Source organism: Arachis stenosperma, chromosome 3 (genome assembly GCF_014773155.1).
Source record: "Arachis stenosperma cultivar V10309 chromosome 3, arast.V10309.gnm1.PFL2, whole genome shotgun sequence".
NCBI lineage: Eukaryota > Viridiplantae > Streptophyta > Magnoliopsida > Fabales > Fabaceae > Arachis > Arachis stenosperma.
This window is the reverse complement of record NC_080379.1, coordinates 30486150-30501744: the sequence shown is the minus strand read 5'-3', so window position 1 is coordinate 30501744 and position 15595 is coordinate 30486150. Positions and strand designations below refer to the sequence as shown.

At 40.6% G+C, this 15595-nt stretch overlaps 1 non-coding gene across 1 annotated transcript; it reads right to left on the bottom strand.

The window, feature by feature from the left end:
• Positions 1-9384: 9384 nt before the first annotated feature.
• On the bottom strand, positions 9385-9488 carry LOC130971364 (small nucleolar RNA R71). The gene has a single exon (XR_009082587.1). It is a non-coding gene; the product is annotated as a small nucleolar RNA R71 (small nucleolar RNA).
• Between the last annotated feature and the right edge of the window lie 6107 nt (positions 9489-15595).

Here is a 15595-nt window from a genome sequence, read left to right as displayed (position 1 = left end):
CCACAGCAAAAGGCTGTGATTGATGTTGATGGAGGAACTGATCATTCAAGTAAATGAAAAATCCTATGTGTTTAAGGCTCAAGGATATCCCTCTGTCTTCATGGAAAAGAAGCATGAAGAGCTTCTCTCAATTCAGAGTCAAAACAGAGCCCCCACAGTCAAACTCTAAGTTGGTGTTGGGAGGCCACAACCAAACTCTAAGTTTGGTGTTGAACCCCACATTCAAACTCTAAGTTTGGTGTTGGGAGGTTCCAACATTGCTCTGAGTACCTGTGAGGCTCCATGAGAGCCCTTGTCAAGCTACTGACATTAAAGAAGCGCTTGTTGGGAGGCAACCCAATGATTATTTTATATATTTTCTTTGTTATTTATGTTTTTTGTAGGTTGATGATCATAAGAAGTCACAAAATCCATTGAAAAAGCAAAAACAGAATGAAAAACAGGAAAGAAAACAGCACACCCTGGAGGAAGAATTCACTGGCGTTTAAACGCCAGTGAGGCTAGCAGTTGGCGTTTAACGCCAGTCTGGCACCATTCTGGGCGTTTAACGCCAGAAAGGGGCACCAAACTGGCGTTAAACGCCAGAAAAGGGCAAGAACCTGGCGTTAAATGCCAGGAATGGGCACCAGCCCGGCGTTTAACGCCAGAAATGGCTCAAAACGTGATTTTTGATGCCATTTGCAGGGATGACTTTCCTTGACACACAGGATCTGTGGACCCCACAGGATCCCCCACACTCTCTCTCTCTTCTTCACCCATTCACCAATCACCTCATTACCTCTTCCCCAAAACCCTTCACTATCAAATCCCATCTTTCTCTTCGCCACTCAATCCATCCTTCATAAAACCCACCAACCTCACCCTTCAATCAAACCACTTTCCTCCCAAACCCACCCATAATGGCCGAACCCCATCTCCCCTCTCTCCTATAAATACCCTTCTTCACTCCTTCCTTTTCACACAACCTAAACACCACTTCCCCCTCCTTGGCCGAATACATAAGCCATCTCCTTCTCCCTCATTTCTCTTCTCTACTCTTTCTTTCTTCTTTGCGAGGACGAGCAAACCTTTTAAGGTTGGTGTGGTTAAAAGCATTGGCTTTTTGTTTTTCCATAACATTCCCTTTTCACTCAAAAAGGGTGAATATCCGGAGATCCGCCATGAGATCCGAAGAAGAGGTTGGGAAGTGCTTACCAACCCCATTCAACAAGTCAGAATCTTGATGGTTCAAGAGTTCTATACCAATGCATGGATCACCAAGAACCATGATCAAAGTATGAACTCGGATCCAAGGAATTATCTTACTATGGTTCGGGGGAAATACTTGGATTTTAGTCCGGAAAATGTAAGGTTAGCATTCAACTTGCCCATGATGCAAGGAGATGCACATCCTTACACTAGAAGGGTCAACTTTGATCAAAGGTTGGACCAAGTCCTCACAGTCATATGTGAAGAGGACGCACAATGGAAGAGAGATTCAAGAGGGAAGCCGGTTCAATTGAGAAGGCATGACCTCAAGCCCATGGCTAGAGGATGGTTGGAGTTCATTCAACGCTCAATCATTCCCACTAGCAACCGGTCTGAAGTTACTCTAGACCGGGCCATCATGATTCATAGCATCATGATTGGAGAAGAAGTGGAAGTTCATGAGGTTATAGCCCAAGAACTCTATAAAGTGGCGGACAAGTCTTCCATCTTGGCAAGGCTAGCCTTTCCTCATCTCATTTGTCACCTCTGTTATTCAGTTGGAGTTGACATAGAAGGAGACACCCCCATTGATGAGGACAAGCCCATCACCAAGAAAAGGATGGAGCAAACAAGAGACCCATCTCATCATGAGATCCCTGAGATGCCTCAAGGGATGTACTTTCCTCCACAAGACTATTGGGAGCAACTAAGCACCTTCCTAGGAGAATTGAGTTCCAACATGGGACAACTAAGGGTGGAGCACCAAGAACATTCCATCCTCCTCCATGAAATTAGAGAAGATCAAAGAATCATGAGAGAGGAGCAACAAAGACAAGGAAGAGACATTGAGGAGCTCAAGCACTCCATAAGACCTTCAAGAGGAAGAACAAGCCGCCATCACTAAGGTGGACCCGTTCTTTAATCTCCTTGTTCTTTATTTTCTTGTTTTTCGAAATTTTCATGATTATGTTATCCATGTTTGTGTCTTATGATCATTAGTGTCTTAGTGTCTATGCCTTAAAGTTATGAATGTCCTATGAATCTATCACCTTTCTTAAGAATTGTTCTTAATTGAAAAAGAAAAAGAATTGCATGAATTTTGAATTTTATAACAGTTTAATTACTTTGATGTGGTGGCAACACTTTTGTTCTCTGAATGTATGCTTGAAAAGTGCATATGTCTTTTGAATTTGTGGTTCATGAATGTTGGCTCTTGAAAGAATGATGAAAAAGGAGACATGTTACTGAGGATCTGAAAAATCATAAAAATGATTCTTGAAGCAAGAAAAAGCAGTGAATACAAAAAAAAAGGGAGAAAGCAAGCGAAAAAAAAACGAAAAAAAAGGGGAAAGAAAAAAAAGAAAGAAAAAGAAATAAATAAAGTTGTGATCCAAGGCAAAAAGAGTGTGCTTAAGAACCCTGGACACCTCTAGTTGGGGACTCTAGCAAAGCTGAGTCACAATCTGAAAAGGTTCACCCAATTATGTGTCTGTGGCATGTATGTATCCGGTGGTAATACTGGAAGACAGAGTGCTTTGGGCCACAGCCAAGACTCAATAAGTAGCTGTGTTCAAGAATCATCATACTTAACTAGGAGAATCAATAACACTATCTGGATTCTGAGTTCCTAAAGAAGCCAATCATTCTGAGTTCCAAAGGATAAAGTGAGATGCCAAAACTATTCAGAGGCAAAAAGCTAAAAGCCCCGCTCATCTAATTAATACTGATCTTCATAGATGTTTTTGGAGTTCATTGCATATTCTCTTCTTTTTATCCTATTTGATCTTCAGTTGCTTGGGGACAAGCAACAATTTAAGTTTGGTGTTGTGATGAGCGGATAATTTGTACGCTTTTTGGCATTGTTTTTAGTATGTTTTTAGTATCTTTTAGTTAGTTTTTATTATATTTTTATTAGTTTTTAGTTAAAATTCACTTTTCTGGACTTTACTATGAGTTTGTGTGTTTTTCTGTGATTTCAGGTATTTTCTGGCTGAAATTGAGGGATCTGAGCAAAAATCTGATCCAGAGACTCAAAAGGACTGCAGATGCTGTTGGATTCTTGTAAACGACCCCAGTGGGGCTTTCCAAGATTATCCCGGCTCCGTCGAACGTCTGGTTGGAGGCTCCGTCTATGTGAAGCTTCCACCGTGTGCTCGGTGTCTCGGTTGGGTCCCCCATCATTTCCACCAACAAGTCAGCCATGGCTTGCGCTTTGATCGTGTGCCTGGGCTCGTATTACAAGTCGTACTGGGATAGTTCGACCGCCCAGGTCATCATTCTTCCCGCTAAGTCGGGCTTTTAGAGGACCTGGCGAATTGCCTGGTACGTCCTAACGACCACTTTATGGCTTTGGACGTACTGTCGTAATCTACGAGAAGAGGTTAAAAGTGCGAGCGCTAACTTTTCCAATTTGCTATACCTAAGTTCTGCTCCTTGCAATGCTTTGCTCACAAAGTAAATTGGTTGTTGGGCCTTTCCTTCCTCCCGTACCAGGACCGCCGCCATTGCTTCATCTGTTATGGCTAGATACAAGTATAACGGTTCGCCGTTTTTAGGCTTACCGAGGACAGGGGGTGAGAGTTCACTCGAAAGCTACCCCTTTCTTCATCAAATTGAAGAATGGTAACGCCTTAGCAGCCGACGCCTCGAGGAAGCGGGACATCGTTGTGAGCCTTCCTACCAACCTCTAAACATCCTTGACACACCCTGGGCTCTTCATCTGGAGTATTGCTTTGCACTTTTTCGGGTTGGCCTCTACCCCCCTTTGGGTTATCATAAACCCTAAGCATTTCCCTACTTCCATGCCGAAAGCACATTTGAGTGGGTTGAGCCTCATGCCGTGTCATCGAAGCGAGGCGAACACATTTTCTAGGTCGTTGGTGAGGTCGTCGGGCCGGGTGGTCTTTACCAAGATATCGTCTACGTATACCTCCACCATTTTGCCTATGAGGTCGCTGAAGATCTTGTTCATCAACCTTTGGTAGGTGGTCCCCACATTTTTTAGCCCGAATGGCATTACCCTGTAGTAGTATGTTCCCCCTGGCGTTATGAACACCGTTTTTCCTCGTCTGGCCGGTGCATCGGTATCTGATTGTAGCCAGAGTAAGCGTCCATGAAGCTCAGATATCGATATCCCGCCACCGCGTCGACGAGCGCATCTATGTTGGGTAGGGGGTAAGAGTTCTTGGAGCATGCTTTGTTAAGGTCAGAGTAATCTGTACACATTCTCCATTTTCTATTGTGTTTTCTAACAAGGACTACGTTCGACAGCCAGGTCGAGTAGTCAAGCTCTCGTATGAACCCTGCTTCGAGGAGGCTGGCCGTCTGCCTGGCCACCTCCTCTGCTCTTTCTTGTGATATTTTCCTTCTCCTTTGGGCTACTGGTTTGGCCTCTTCCTTGACGTCCAAGCGATGAGACATGATCTGGGGGTCTATCCCGAGCATGTCGGCTAGAGTCCAGGCAAAGAGATCGCCGTTAGCCCCGATCATTTCCATTAAAGGTTCTTTTAATTGGTGCGGAAGGTTTCTATTGACGAAGGTGAACTTCTCCTTGGAGTCGCCAACCCTGAACTTCTCTAAGTCTCCTTTTGGCTCGGGTCTAGGCTTGTCCTCGACCCTGACGTCCAGGTCGGCGAGGAAGACTCCCGACGCTTCTTTGGATTTCTTTCTCAAGGAGAGACTGGTGTTGTCGCAAGCGACTGCCGTTTCCAAGTCCCCTTATAGCTCCCACAGATCCGTTATCCGTGATGAACTTCATTACCAACATCTTTGTGCTGATCATTGCCCCAAGGTCGTTGATGGTCTTTCTCCCAAGGATGATGTTGAAGGCTATCGAGTCTCAGAGAACCACGAACTCTGCCATTACCGACCTTTTCCCTTGTCCCGACCCTACGGACACTAGTAGGGAGATTATTCCACCAGGCTTGATGAAATGGTCGCAAAAGCCTACTACACCGTGCTAATGAGTCTCTAAATCAGCATCTCAGAGGCCTAGGGCATCGAACACGTTGCGGAACATAATATTCGAGTCAGCGCTAGTGTCCACGAGAATCCTCTTGACCAAGCCGGTTCCCACCCTGGCCGTGATAACCATTGGAGGGTTTTCCATTATTTCATCAAACCATTGGTCGTCCGGATCGAATGATATGGGTGGGGTCCTCTTAGAATTTGGCGTGGGGCTAGATGACGACACCGCTAGGACTTTGGCGTCCTTTTTGTGTGCCGACTTCGACTCGAAGCCGCGTCTCTTTCGATTACCACATTTACTATGGTGAGTCCGCGCTCATTGTCCTTGGGCTCTTGGCGTCGCTGATGAGCGGATAATTTATACGCTTTTTGGCATTGTTTTTAGGTAGTTTTTAGCAAGTTCAGGCTACTTTTAGGGATGTTTTCATTAGTTTTTATGTTAAATTCACATTTCTGGACTTTACTATGAGTTTGTGTGTTTTTCTGTGATTTCAGGTAAATTCTGACTGAAATTGAGGGATTTGAGCAAAACTCTGAAAAAGGCTGACAAAAGGACTGCTGATGCTGTTGGAATCTGACCTCCCTGCACTCGAAATGGATTTTCTGGAGCTACAGAACTCCAATTGGCGCGCTCTCAACGGCGTTGGAAAGTAGACATTCAGGGCTTTCCAGCAATATATAATAGTCCATACTTTATTCGGAAATAGATGACGTAACTTGGCGTTGAACGCCAAGTTCATGCTGCTGTCTGGAGTTAAACGCCAGAAAAACGTCATGATCCGGAGTTGAACGCCCAAAACACGTCATAACTCGGAGTTCAACTCCAAGAGAAGCCTCAGCTCGTAGATTGATCAAGCTCAGCCCAAACATACACCAAGTGGGCCCCGGAAGTAGATTTATGCATCAATTACTTACTCATGTAAACCCTAGGAGCTAGTTTATTATAAATAGAACATTTAACTATTGTATTAGATGTCTTTTGACCACGTACATCTTTGGTCTCAGTTTTGTTTTATTCTTCATCCTAAGAGGCTATTGATCACGTTTTGGGGGCTGGCCATTCGGCCATGCCTGAACCTTTTACTTATGTATTTTCAACGGTGGAGTTTCTGCACACCATAGATTAAGGGTGTGGAGCTCTGCTGTACCTCAAGTATTAATTCAATTCTATTTTCTTTTATTCAAATCTCTCTTATTCTTATTCCAATATATTCATTCGCACCCAAGAACGTGATGAATGTGATGAGTAAATAACCCTCATTATCATTCTCACTTATGAACGCGCGTGATTGACAACCACTTCCGTTCTACATGCAACCGAGCTTGAATGTGTATCTCTTAGATTCCCCAACAGAATCTTCGTGGTATAAGCTAGATAGATGGCGGCATTTATGAGGATCCAGAAAGTCTCACCTTGTCTGTGGTATTCCGAGTAGGATCCTGGGAATCCGGAAAGTCTAACCTTGTCTGTGGTATTCCGAGTAGGATTCCGGTAATGAATGACTGTGACGTGCTTCAGACTTGCAAGTGCTGGGCGTTAGTGACAAACGCAAAAGAATCAAGGGATTCTATTCCAGTAGGCGCAGGAACCAACCAGTGATTAGCCGTGCTGTGACAGAGTGCGTGAGCGTAGTTTTCACTGCGAGGATGGGATGTAGCCATCAACCATGGGTGATGCCTCCAGACGATTAGCCATGCGAGTGACAGCCGCAGAGGACCATTTTCCCGAGAGGATTGAAAGTAGCCACCGCTGATGGTGAACCCCTATACACAGCTTGCCATGGAAAGGATTAAGAAGGATTGAGTAGAAGCAGTAGGAGGGCAGGCGTCCTTGAGCCATACAGCATCTTCATATACTTAACTGAAATTCCTACCAATGAATCTACATAAGTATTCTATCCCTTTTATTATTTCTTCTTATCATTAATTTTCGAACCCATATACAATTTTAATCTGCCTGACTGAGATTTACAAGGTGACCATAGCTTGCTTCATACCTACAATCTCTGTGGATTCGACCCTTACTCACGTAAGGTTTATTACTTGGACGACCCAGTACACTTGCTGGTTAGTTGAACGGAGTTGTGAATTCAGCTGTTGCCACTTAGAAGCCTTCATCTCAAAATAATTAGAACATGGATCACAATTTCGTCCACCAAGTTTTTGGCGCCGTTGCCGGGGATTGTTCGAGTATGGACAACTGACGGTTCATCTTGTTGCTCAGATTAGGTAATTTTCTTTTCAAAAATCTTTTCAAAATTTTCTTTTATTTTCGTTTTTCCTAACATTATTCTCGAAAATAATTAATAAAAATCCAAAAAAAATTAGAAAATAATAAAAATAAAAAATATTTTGTGTTTCTTGTTTGAGTCTTGAGTCAATTTTTAAGTTTGGTGTCAATTGCATGCTTTAAAAATTTTTCTTGCATTTTTTTCGAAAATCCCATGCATTCATAGTGTTCTTCATGATCTTCAAGTTGTTCTTGATAAGTCCTCTTGTTTGATCTTGATGATTTCTTGTTTTGTGTTGTTTGTTGTTTTTCATATGCATTTTTTGTTTGTTAGAGTCCATGCATTAAAGATTTCTAAGTTTGGTGTCTTGCATGCTTTCTTTGCATCAAAAATTTTTCAAAATTGTGTTCTTGATGTTCATCATAATCTTCAAAGTGTTCTTGGTGTTCATCTTGACATTCATAGCATTCTTGCATGCATTCATGGTTTTGATCTAAAAATTTCATGCATTAAGTATTTTTGTTGTTTTTCTCTATCATAATTAAAAATTCAAAAATCAAAAAAATATCTTTTCCTTATTTCCCTCCAAATTTTCGAAATTTTGGGTTGACTTGGTCAAAAATTTTTAAAATTAGTTGTTTCTTACAAGTCATGTCAAAATTTCAATTTTAAAAAAAAAATCTTATCTTTTTAAAATCTTTTTCAAAAATCATATCTTTTTCATTTTTTTTCTATTTTTCGAAAATTTCAAAAATCTTTTTCAAATTATTTTCAAAATCTTTTTCTTATCTTTACATCTAATTTTCGAAAATACACTAATAATTAATGTGATTGGTTCAAAAATTTGAAGTTTGTTACTTTCTTGTTAAGAAAGGTTCAATCTTTAAGTTCTAGAATCTTGTCCTGTAGTTTCTTGTTAGTGAAGTAAATAATTTCAAAATTTTTGAATTAAATCTTTTTTATCTTTTATTTGATCTTTTTCAAAAATTTTATCTTTTTCAAAATTTAATTTCAAAAATATCTTATCTAACTTACTATCTTCTTATCTTTTTCAATTTTGATTTCAAATCTTTTTTTTCAATCAATTAACTAACTTTTTGTTTGTTCCTTATCTTTTTCAAAACCACCTAACTACTTTTCCCTCTCTAATTTTCGAAAATATCTCTTCCCTTTTTCAAAAATTCTTTTTAATTAATTAATTGTTTCATGTTTTAATTTTAATTACATTTTATTTCTAATTTTCGAAAATCATTAACCTCTTTTTCAAAATTATTTTCGAATTCTCCCTTCTCTTTTCTTATTCTATTTAATTATTTAATTATTTAACACTTCTCTTCACCTCTCTTCCTCCAAGAATCTGAATCCCCCTCTTCATTCTTCTACCCCTTTCTTTTTCTACTAACATAAAGGAATCTCTATACTGTGACATAGAGGATTCCTCTTCTTTTCTTGTTTTCTTCTCTTTCATATGAGCAGGAACAAGGATAAAGGCACTCTTGTTGAAATTGACCCAGAACCTGAAAGGACTTTGAAGAGAAAATTAAGAGAAGCTAAATTAAATTATTCTAAAGGTAACCTTTCAGAAACATTAGAACAAGAGAAGGAGATGGCCGAAAATAATAATAATGCAAGGAGAATGCTTGGTGACTTCACAAAACCAACGTCCAAATTTGATGGAAGAAGCATCTCCATTCCTGCCATTGGAGCCAATAACTTTGAGCTTAAGCCTCAACTGGTTGCTTTAATGCAACAAAACTGCAAGTTTTATGGACTTCCATCTGAAGATCCTTATCAGTTTTTAACTGAGTTCTTGCAGATCTGTGAGACTGTAAAAACGAATGGAGTTGATCCTGAAGTCTACAGACTCATGCTTTTCCCTTTTGCTGTAAGAGACAGAGCTAGAGTATGGTTGGATTCTCAACCCAAGGATAGCCTGGACTCATGGGATAAGCTTGTCACTGCATTCTTAGATAAGTTCTTTCCTCCTCAAAAGCTGAGCAAGCTGAGAGTGGATGTTCAAACCTTCAAACAAAAAGATGGTGAATCCCTCTATGAAGCTTGGGAAAGATACAAGCAGTTGACCAAAAGATGTCCATCTGACATGTTTTCAGAATGGACCATATTAGATATATTCTATTATGGTCTCTCTGAATTTTCGAAAATGTCATTGGACCATTCTGCAGGTGGATCTATTCACCTGAAGAAAACGCCTGAAGAGGCTCAAGAACTCATTGACATGGTTGCAAACAACCAGTTCATGTACACTTCTGAGAGGAATTCCGTGAATAATGGGATACCTCAGAAGAAAGGAGTTCTTGAAATTGATACTCTGAATGCCATATTGGCTCAGAACAAAGTGTTGACTCAACAGGTCAACATGATCTCTCAAAATCTGAATGGATTGCAACATGCATCCAACAGTACTAGAGAGGCAGCTTCTGAAGAAGCTTATGATCCTGAGAACCCTGCCATGGCAGAGGTTAATTACATGGGTGAACCTTATAGAAACACCTATAACTCATCATGGAGAAATCATCCAAATTTCTCATGGAAGGATCAACAAAAACCTCAACAAGGTTTTAACAATGGTAGACGTACTAGGCTGGGCAATAGCAAGCCATATCCATCATCTTCTCAGCAACAGACAGAGAATTCTGAATAAAACACTTCTAATTTAGCCAATGTAGTCTCTGATCTGTCAAAAGCCACTTTCAGTTTCATGAATGAAACAAGATCCTCCATTAGAAATTTGGAGGCACAAGTGGGCCAGCTGAGTAAGAAAGTCATTGAAACTCCTCCCAGTATTCTCCCAAGCAATACAGAAGAGAATCCAAAAGGAGAGTGCAAGGCCATTGACATAGTCAATATGGCCGAATGCACAAGGGAGGAGGAGGACGAAAATCCTAGTGAGAAAGACCTCCTGGGATGTCCCTCAAGCAAGAAGGAGTTTCCTATTAAGGATCCAAAGGAATCTGAGGCTCATACAGAGACCATAGAGATTCCATTAAATCTCCTTCTGCCATTCATGAGCTCTGAAGACTATTCATCCTCTGAAGAGGATGAAGATGTAACTGGAGAGCAAGTTGCTCAATATTTAGGAGCTATCATGAAGCTGAATGCCAAGTTGTTTGGTAATGAGACTTGGGAAAGTGAACCTCCCTTGCTCATTAATGAACTGGACACTTGGATTCAGAAAATTCTACCTCAAAAGAAACAAGATCCTGGCAAGTTCTTAATACCTTGTACCATAGGCACCATGATCTTTGAAAAAGCTCTATGTGATCTGGGGTCAGGGATAAATCTAATGCCACTCTCTGTAATGGAGAAGCTGGGGATCATTGAGGTACAACCTGCCTTGTTCTCATTACAACTGGCAGACAAGTCATTGAGACAAGCTTATGGATTAGTAGAGGACGTGCTAGTAAAGGTTGAAGGCCTTTACATCCCTGCTGATTTCATAATCTTAGACACTAGGAAGGAAGAGGATGATTGCATCATCCTTGGAAGACCTTTCCTAGCCACAGCAGGAGCTGTGATAGATGTCAACAGAGGTGAATTAGTCCTTCAATTGAATGGGGAATACCTTGTGTTTAAGGCACATGGCCATCCCTCTGTGACAGAAGAGAGTAAGCATGAAGAGCTTCTCTCAGTTCAGAGTCAAGAAGAGCCCACACAGTCAAACTCTAAGTTTGGTGTTGTGAGGCCACAACCAAGCTCTAAGTTTGGTGTTAAAATCCTATATCCAAACTCTAAGTTTGGTGTGGACAACTATACAACATTGACCTGATCACCTTGTGGCTCCATGAGAGCCACTGTCAAGCTATTGACATTAAAGAAGCGCTTGTTGGGAGGCAACCCAATTTTATTTATCTAATTTTATTTTATTCTATTTTATTGTTATTTTGTGTTTTATTAGGTACATGATCATGAGGAGTCACGAAAAAATCATAAAAATTAAAAACAGAATCAAAAACAGCAGAAGAAAAAATTCGCACCCTGGAGGAAGCACGGGCTGGCGTTCAACGCCAGCAAGATGCATCTGGCTAGCGTTCAACGCCAGAACAGAGCACCATTCTGGCGCTGAACGCCAGAAACAAGCAACATTCTGGCGCTGAACGCCAGGAATGTGCCCAGAGAGGAAAAACTGGCGCTGAACGCCAGTAACAAGCATGAAACTGGCGTTCAACGCCAGAAACATGCATTACATGGGCGTTGAACGCCCAGAACGTGCACCAATGGGCGTTTAAACGCCAGAATGATGCACAAAGGCATTTTACATGCCTATTTAGTGCAGGGATGGAATTCCTTGACACCTCAGGATCTGTGGACCCCACAGGATCACCTCAGGATCTGTGAACCTCACAGGATCCCCACCTACCTCGCCCTCTCTCTCTCTCCATTCATGGTCATCCCTTCTGTTTTTCATTCACCACCTACATTTATCCACTCTTCCCCATACACCCCACCTACCTTCACAATTCATATTCTCCTTCCCACCCAATCCCACCCATATAGCCGAATCCATCTCCCCTCACTCTCCTCCATTTTCTTCTTCTACTTCTTCTTCTCTTCTTTCTTCTCTTGCTCGAGGGCGAGCAATATTTTAAGTTTGGTGTGGTAAAAGCATAGCTTTTTTGCTTTTCCATTACCATTAATGGCACCTAAAGCCAGAGAAACCTCAAAGGGAAGACAAAAAGCTTCCACCTCTGAGTCATGGGAGATGGAAAGACTAAAAATATAAGCCGTCATAGCTCAGTGGTAGAACATGTGGCTGCAAATCAAGAGATCCCTGAGATACCTCAGGGAATAAGTTGTCCTCCACACAAATATTGGAAGCAACTAAGGGGAGGACCACCAAAATTACTAGGAATCATTCAACAGAAACAAGGAAAAGACATAGAGGAGCTCAAAGAGCACCATTGGTTCTTCAAAGAAGGCGCCACCTTCACTCAGGTGGATTCATTCCTTGTTCTTTAGTTCTTTCTGCTTTTCGGTTTTTTATATTGTGTTTATCTATGTTTTGTGTCTTTATTTCATGATCATTAGTATGTAACCATGCCTTAAAGCTATGAATAAAATCCATTAATCCTTCACCTCTCTTAAAAGAAAAATGTTTTAATTCAAAAGAACAAGAAGTACATAAATTTCGAAAATAGCTCTTGAATTTAGTTTAATTATATTGATGTGGTGACAATACTTTTTGTTTTCTGAATGAATGATTGAACAGTGCATATGTCTTTGGATATTGTTGTTTATGAGTGTTAAAATTGTTGGTTCTTGAAAGAATGATGAACAAAGAGAAATGTTATTGATGATCTGAAAAATTCATGAAATTGATTCTTGAAGCAAGAAAAAGCAGTGAAAAAAAAATGGCTAAAAAGAGTATATAGAAAAAGAAGGAGCAATAGAAAAAGCCAATAGCCCTTAAAACCAAAAGGCAAGGGTAAAAAAGGATCCAAGGCTTTGAGCATCAAAGGATAGGAGGGCCCAAGGAAATTAAATCCAGGCCTAAGCGGCTAAATCAAGCTGTCCCTAACCATGTGCTTGTGTCATGAAGGTCCAAGTGAAAAGCTTGAGACTGAGTGGTTAAAGTCGTGATCCAAGGCAAAAGAGTGTGCTTAAGAGCTCTGGACACCACTAACTGGGGACTTTAGCAAAGCTAAGTCACAATCTGAAAAGGTTCACCCAGTTATGTGTCTGTGGCATTTATGTATCCGGTGGTAATACTGGAAAACAAAGTGCTTAGGGCCACGGCCAAGACTCATTAGTAGCTGTGTTCAAGAATCAACATGCTTAACTAGGAAAGTCAATAACACTATCCCAAATTCTAAGTTCTCCAGAGACGCCAATCCCTCTAAACTACAAAGGAAAAAGTGAGATGCCAAAACTGTTCAGAAGCAAAAAGCTACAAGTCCCGCTCATTTAATTATAATTAATATTCATTGATATTTCTGAATTTATAGTATATTCTCTTCTTTTTATCCTATTTGATTTTCAGTTGCTTGGGGACAAGCAACAATTTAAGTTTGGTGTTGATGAGTTTGGAAAACTCTAAATTAATATTTGTGATGACTAAACATTGTTAAAAATAATTAATTACAAAATTATTAATCTGATTCTCATTTAACATATTTGGATTAATAATTTTGTTGCAGGTTTTATGATGGGCTGGGAAATAAGTTTCTGACTTAAGCCCAATAAGCAGCCTTGCTGCATGCTTTATACAATGAGGCTGAAATTTTATATTTATGGGCCAGAATAAATATTAATGTTGCAAGCCCAACCAAATGCTTTCTTATTTGCTTCCTATGCTTGATCCGCTACACAATTATATCAGGAAAGCAAATGCTTATCAAATGGGCCAGCTTTGATCATATTGCCACAAGCCCAAATTATACTAAAGAGAATAGGTTCCATGCTTGGTCCGAAACAAAAGAAAATGAAAGCATAGTGCTTCCAACGGAACCAAGCTCTAACAAAGTGATGGATTTCAAAATCTATTACATTGTTAATTAATGCATGGGGAACATGAGAGAGAAAAAAAAATTCAGCTGAAGTGATTGATGGCTATTATGTCAAACACGCCACTCTATAGGGAAGTAAAAGCAAGCTATTTCAAATTAATGTGTTAACCACTCTACATTGCTTTTCTTCAGATTCTTTATTTCTCTCTCATCTCTTTCTTCTTTTCTCTTTGGTCCTTGTCCAGTAAACCATGGACGCCGTGCTCTTCAACGAAGAAAAGGAAAGAGTTGCATGCATCAAGACCATCAAGCTAATGATGGCAAGAAAACATACCAAAAGAAAGATGAGCTGTGGCTAAGATGCTTACCAAATGTGGTTAGATTTGGTGAAGCTATCTTGAGCCTTTCATGCTCAAAAAAGGAAAGAAGAAGATTCGGCCAAGAGGAGAGATTCTTGAAGCATGGCTTGTCTTCGATTCTGATCAACCACCACAGGGAGTAGCTAGAGTGGCGAAGTGATGGTTGAAGGCAGAGATGGAAGCAGATGAAGTCATCATCATCATGAGGCATCAAGGGCCAGAAATCCATCTTGGAGAGGAAGCCAAGAATGGAGAGCCCGGATTGATGAAGGGTGATGATCAAAAAAGGACTAGAGGTAATTGCATGTTGGTTAATGCATGGTTATCTCTTCTCTCTCTGAATGGCCGAACCGGTTCTGTGATTGTTGAAGGAGGAAGAAAGTTGGTTCGGTTTTGGCTTCAAGTGTGGAGGCTTTCCTCTTTTTAAAAAGGGGGAACAACCACTGTTTGAAGCAAGGAGAAAATTTGAGAGTGCAAGGCATAGAGTTCTCAGAGCTACCTGAGCTAACAGTTTTTCTCTTCTCCTTCAATGTTCTCTGTTTTGTAATTTTTCTGTTTAATTTTGTCATGTCTTGAGTCTCATGGTAAAAGGCAAACAGTGAGGTTTGTAATGAAAAAGCCATAGAGCGGAAAAAGGCAGAGAGTGCAAAATTAAAAGAAAAAGCCATAGATGTCTTAGAGGTCCTTTGTTCATCTATGTTGTGTATCATGATTCTGTGGGAATCCCCTTGTAAGTTGGGTTAGCACTTTACAAGTTGTAACAGATTGTTTATAGTGAAATTCCATCATATTTGTGATGGAGACTGGATGTAGGCTGCACTGCACTTAGCAGCCGAACCAGGATATATCTGGGTGCAATCTTCCTCTCTTTCTACTCCATTTCTGTTTTCTACCACACACGAGCAAAAGCCAGAATTATCTCGTGCCAAGTGACGAGACAAAACAAAAAGTCTCGTAGCAAAGGACGAGACAAAACCGAGTTGCTCGTGTCCAGTGACGAGCAAAAACAGAAAAGTCTCTTCTGAAGATCAGCAAGTGTTAGCATCGAAAAAGGGGGCTAAGATTCAACCCCCCTTCTCTTAGCCACTGAAACCATCAATTGGTATCAGAGCTTGGTCTCAAAGAGATCAAGCTTTGCAGCTTGGAGTAAAGATCCTCATGGCAGAAAACAGTGGCACAAATGTGTTATCATACAATCTGGCTGAAGGACAATCAAGCAACAGACCTCCCCTCTTCAATGGGAAAAATTATACCTATTGGAAGGAAAGGATGAAGATATTTGTACAAGCTGTGGATTATAGACTTTGGAAGATCATCTTGGAAGGTCCTAAATTTCCAACTACAACAAGTGCTCAAGGAGTAGTCTCTCGTAAACCTGAAGCAAGCT